This window comes from Ursus maritimus, unplaced genomic scaffold (genome assembly GCF_017311325.1).
Source record: "Ursus maritimus isolate PB19 unplaced genomic scaffold, ASM1731132v1 scaffold_5, whole genome shotgun sequence".
NCBI classification, from domain to species: Eukaryota; Metazoa; Chordata; class Mammalia; order Carnivora; family Ursidae; genus Ursus; species Ursus maritimus.
Window position 1 is genome coordinate 76,203,203 of NW_024426663.1, and position 6,016 is coordinate 76,209,218.

The following is a 6,016-nucleotide window of genomic DNA, read 5'->3' on the forward strand; positions in this document are numbered from 1 at the left end:
GGCTTTAAACACTGGCAATGTATTCTCTCAAGGCTCTGCGGGCCAGAAGTCTGCAACCAAGATGCTGGCGGGGGGGCCCCCCTCCCTCCAGAGGCACTAGGGGAGATCCTATTCCTTGCCTCTTCCATTCCTGGACTTGGCACACCATTCCAACCTCTGCCTCCGTGGTCACGTGGCCTTCTCCTCTTCTCTCTGACTTATGGCCCTCTGCCTCCCTCGTATGAAGACACCTGTCCCTGGGTTTCAGGCCCACTCAGATAATCCAAGATGATCTCCTCACTCAAGATCCTTCATTTAATCACATCTCCGCAAAGACCCTTTTTCCAAATAAGGTAACAGAGGACATGGACATATCTTTGGCGGTGCCATCAGTGAGCCCACGACAGGTAATTAATGTCCTGGCAAATCTGTCACAGATCATGAAGTGTCTGCTTGAGGAAACACTCTCGGGCAGGGTGCTGGCCTGGCGGCACCCCATGCCGACTACATTACAATGTCTGAAAGTGAGAACCCGGGAGTTTTTTAAGATTTTCCAAGTCATTCTGACACACAACAAACTTTGGGAGCCCTTGCTTCCTTTTTTTTTTTTTTTAAAGATTTTATTTATTTATTCGACAGCAATAGAGACAGCCAGCAAGAGAGGGAACACAGCAGGGGGAGTGGGAGAGGAAGAAGCAGGCTCCCAGCGGAGGAGCCTGATGTGGGGCTCGATCCCATAACGCCGGGATCACGCCCTGAGCCGAAGGCAGACGCTCAACCGCTGCGCCACCCAGGCTCCCCAGCCCTTGCTTTCTTAACGGCTCCTTGTTTCTGTGTTTTTTCACTCCTCTTCGAGTTCAAAATGCTCCAATCTACTTTTTCTGTTTGTTTATTAAGACTCTTAAATGTTTTCCTTGTGGTTTCTCATATTCAAATGAAGTCATTTTACAAAAGCAAAACAAAAGAATATCTTCTTGGCTATTTGGTTATGTCCCCCCCCCCCCCGTGGTGGTGTTTCTAAGAACTAAGAAGAGCTTTCACCCTAGAGACCCATACATCTGCCCTTCCCTCTGCCTCGAGTAGACACATCTCTGTCAAAGGCAAAGGCAAGTTGCTTTGGATTGAATTCCTTTGAGTGAAGCTTTGTACCCATTTGAATTACATGCCATTTTCAAAGAATTGCTCTAAATCCTAAAAGGAATGATTAAACATTTAATGTCTGTAAAATACAAACCCCAGAGAAGAAAAGCAAGGGATGGGGTTTTGCAGGAATCTTGATATGAGTGTGGAAAAGAGATACTCTTATTCCTTCTATTTCTAGAGAGGTGGTTTGGAATGTTTTCAAATGAGGTCTCTGATCTTCAAGAGAAGTGTAGGGCGCAGCACTGGTCCTGAGACTGAGGGCATTCAGGTAGATACCTTGCCTCTTTGTACAAATAGAAATTTACGGGGCGCCTGGGTGGCTCAGTCAGTTAAGTGTCTGCCTTCAGCTCAGGTCATGATTCCGGGCTCCTGGGATCGAGCCCCAAGTTGCGCTCCCTGCTCAGTGGGGAGTCTGCTTCTCAGTCTCCCTCTGCCCCTCCCCTGCTTGTGCTCTCTCTCTCCCCCACTCACTCTCTCTCTCTCTCTCAAATAAATAAATAAAATCTGAAAAAAAATAGAAGTCTACCTTGAGACGCATGTAGTTAAGCTAGTCTCATGTCACCCATCTTTTCCCTTTCTCCTCGTTAATTTTTTAATGAAATTTGCCATCATTCTAGTCAAATATTTTAGGCAAAAATATTTCCCAGTATACGTCTCTCTGCTCACACTAAATCTGGAAGTTCTCAGGAAAGATATAACCAAAAGTTGTTGCATGATCCAAAGGCCCAGAACCGACTGGAACACCGTTTATATTTACCAAAAGAAGGACTTTGTATCTATTTTTTTAGCTATTTTATATTACTGAGTGATTTTCCCCACATTAGAAATTTGACACCAGTAACAAACGAGTTACTGACACTGTTCACTTTACTATGTATTGACTAGATTAAGAAGACTTTTACATCATACTTTAATATTCGCTAAAGACTTGAATAAAATCCCAGATATCGCACTCTCTGTCTTCCAAAGTCGTATAGCCAGAGGACGCAGGAGAACTCAGAGTAAAGTCAACAAGAGCCATTATTTCTTGAGTGCTTACTGTATGCAATGCATTTTTCCAGGAGTGAGATACCAAGAAGTCCAATGCCCCTCCCCCCCCCCACGTCCAGGTGGGAGAGATCTGCCGGTCCATGACTGACAACGAGGACTCAGATAAGAAGAGCAGCTAAGCAAGAAAATCAGTAGGAGAGTAAAAGCCACAGATACGGAGCTACACGTCCTGGGAGCAGACGTCTGGTTATTGTTTGCCCCTCGTCCACAACATCCTTTTCAGGAAACTGCATACAACGTCCCTTGGAAGATCCACTCTCAGGGGCCACAGTTACGGATGGTGACAGAGTGATAGAGTAGGTAGGTCGTTAGACAGGAGCTGGAGGCAAAGGCGGTGACAAACAGGTGACCCAGAAGCAGCCCGATCCGGGCACAGCATCCGGATTTTGTGGCTTTTAACATCCTGACCTTACGGTTTCCGTCCAGCTACCCGGCTGACAGACCAAGAGCCAGGGGTGCAGAACACACGCTCTCCTCTTCCATCTGTGCCCCAGGGGAACCTATAGCTGCATTAGAATACATTTACATTGTGGTCTCAGCCCCCTCTGGGGGGGAAGATGGCCATGACAGTTCCGGGAAGAACATGGTAGGGACAAAAACTCCCCCTCCCGACCAGCAGGGGGAGCCCTTGAGACGACTGGAAACCACCTGAGTGGGAGACCGCCCTAACTATAATCCACACCCCTGCAAACATAAAAAGAGAAAACACCCCTAACCTTGGTGCAGTTGCCCCCTCTGCCCACTGTCCCTTCTTGAGAGTGTACTGTCCTTAATTCACTCCTTTGTGCTTGCTGGCTTCCTTCTGGCTGCCTTCATTTGAACCGGGATCCTCACGTGAATCTTTCGTGGGGAATCCAAGAACCAAGACCTCTATTTGCCCGACACAGACTCTCCCACCAGTAGCAAGAAGACGCAAAACTCCCGGGTCAGAGTCAAAACACTTGGTTACTCACAGCAATGGCAATTGCCAAAATATTTGCATTTCATTTATTTATTTATTTTTAGCGGGGGGGGGGGCGATGGGGAGACACGAGAAGGGTCAGAGGAAGAGGGAGAGAGAGAATCCTAAGCAGGCTCCAGTCGGAGCCAACTTGGGGCTCAATCTCACAATCCTGAGGTCATGACCTGAGCCCAAATCAAGAGTTGGTTGCTCAAATGACTGAGCCACTCAGATGCCCCATTATTTGCATTTTCTTATGCCAATTCCCTGAGCCCCAGTTCCCAGAGGGCAATGCAGAGGGACTCAGGGGACACCTGCACACAGGGAAGTGTGTGAAAAGTTGACATGACTGCAGCCATTTTAAAATAGAGCCAGAGCTGGTATTGCAGAGAGATTGCCTTTCCCACCTTTGGAGTGGGCAGAAGGGCAATTGTTTCAAGCAATTGCCGGGAAAGTCAGCAAAAGAAAGGACGTCCTGATGCCAAGACTGAGAGTTTTCGACTTTTCGAAGATAAAATCAGTAGCCAATGTCTAACCCAGAGTCGCTTAGCTTGTTAATACCCATAGGAAGCTTTTTTCTTTCTTCCTTTTCTTCAACTCATGTAGCTGCCCCCTTACCTTCTCCTCATAAAAACCTCTTGCTTTCAGGGCACCTGGGTGGCTTTGTCAGCTAAGCTTCCGACTCTTGGTTTCAGCTCAGGGTCTTGAGATTGAGCCCTGAGTCGGGCTCCATGCTCAGAGAACAGTCTGCTTGAGGATTCTCTCTCCCTTTCCTTTCTCCCCTCCTCCTCTCTGAAATAAATGAATCTTTTTTAAAAACCTCTTCTTTCACCCTGCAAGTGGGACACTATTTGGACACTATTCTACCTGAATCTATGCTCCACAAACTGCAATTCTTATCCCAAATACGCACACATTTGTGCCTTGTTGTCACTCTTTATTTTCAGGTGAACAGGTGTGTTTGCAGGAACCCAGCTTTTTATAAGGGCCTTTCACCTGCCAACTCTGTTCCAGAGGGAGACCCTGCTTCTGTCTTCCAAGGCTGTTGGTATCCAAACATCACCGAAAAGATAGCCCAAAACAAAGTCACTTGGTGGCTCTGCTCACAAGACGGGCAGAAACGCAAGAGACACGGGAAAAATTGTCCGGCAATATTGTCTGCCTGTTTCTCTTTTTCTTTCTTTCCTTCTTCCCAGGAAGGGTGCTGCGTATACAAGCGCTCAATTAAAAATGACTCGTCGGGCGCCTGGGTGGCGCAGCGGTTAAGCGTCTGCCTTCGGCTCAGGGCGTGATCCCGGCGTTATAGGATCGAGCCCTGCATCAGGCTCCTCCGCTATGAGCCTGCTTCTTCCTCTCCCACTCCCCCTGCTTGTGTTCCCTCTCTCGCTGGCTGTCTCTGTCAAATAGATAAATGAAATCTTTAAAAAAAAAATGACTCATCATCTAGAGCTTGTTTCCTTAATTCACCGGGGAAAAGTAAGGACCAGAATATCTATATTCAGCGCTATGCTTAACCACATCTCAGAAAAGCGCAGAAGCCTTGCTGGGAAATTTTGTCCCAGACGACGATCCCCAGACTTTAGCTCCTGAGACAGGGCTCTGGGTTTCACAGGGAGAGACGGCATGCAATCATTTTAAGAAATCATCTATGTTGTTTCACTGGGGTAGAAAGAAGAGTGTCTTCTGTGTTTCTGTAAATAGTTGATTTCATTTGCTAGGTTACGATCAAAAGATCTCATTTTCAAGATGAGTCTGCATCATTGAAATAAAAATATGTCTTTTCTCATTTCATTGTTGGTAAAATAACAAAGGAAAACACCTGTGCTTGAAAGAGGTGGTTTTATTACAAATAAAAGGAGGGGTTTTTTTCTTAACGAAAAACCGTAAGCAAAAACTGAGGGAGACCATGACCTTGAAGAGATCATGCCAGTGTGCTTGCTTGAGGGCCACAGAATCTAAAATTGGAAAGTAGGGGCACCTGGGTGGCCCAGTGGGTTAAGCATCCGACTCTTGGGTTTGGCTTAGTTCAGGATCTCAGGGTCATGAGACGGAGCCTCGCATCAGGCTCCATGCTCAGCATGGAGTCTGCTTGAGATTCTCTCTCCCTCTTCCTTTGTCCCTAGCACTCGTGCTCTGTCTCTCTCTCTCTCTCTCAAATAAATCTTTTCTTAAAATTCTTAAAAACTAGAACAATACACAGAAGATTAGCAAGGATGTGCAAGGATGGTACATAAATTGTGAAGTATCCCATATTTTTGTGTACTCCTGAAACTAATATAACACTGTACATTTATACTGGAATTTTAAAAATAAATAAGTGAATGGTTTTTAAAAAGATCAGGCCAGTGGATTTTTTTTCAAAGATTCAGACACATTTCTGTGTGAGAGATGGAAACCAGCTTACAGGGAATACTTAAATATTGGAGGCAACTATACCTAGCCGCGAGATGAGCTCTACCGTGACATTAAAAACATAAATACTAAGCTACTCCGTAACTGGTTTATTATGTTTCATGATCTTATTCTGACCTCTGAAAGTGGCATTTAATATGATCAAATGCAATGGGATTCTCGTTAATGACCCATTCATGTTAATGACCCATTCATAGCATTGTCTTTTTTTTTTTTTTTTTGGCTCGTTCCTAACCAGGTGAAATCATGATTCACCATCTACTGAAGAATGTGCACATTCAGAATAAAGTACGGCAAGTACACAGTCCTAGGACTCTCACAGAGAAGCCCCTCTCTCAGGACACCCGCCGTCTACCTACTCCCCGGCGGTTCCCTTGTGTGACCTCACACAAGGCAATAGATAGTTCACATTTTTTAATGAGAGTGAATATTTATGAGCACTTACTAAACCGTTTATGCATATTAAAACCACCCAGAGGAGCTGTTAGATCC

At 45.6% G+C, this 6,016-nt stretch overlaps 1 pseudogene; it reads left to right on the forward strand.

Annotated features, from left to right (window-relative positions):
• Positions 1–5,272: 5,272 nt before the first annotated feature.
• Positions 5,273–5,369, forward strand: LOC121100836 (annotated as a pseudogene).
• The last annotated feature ends 647 nt before the right edge of the window (positions 5,370–6,016 follow it).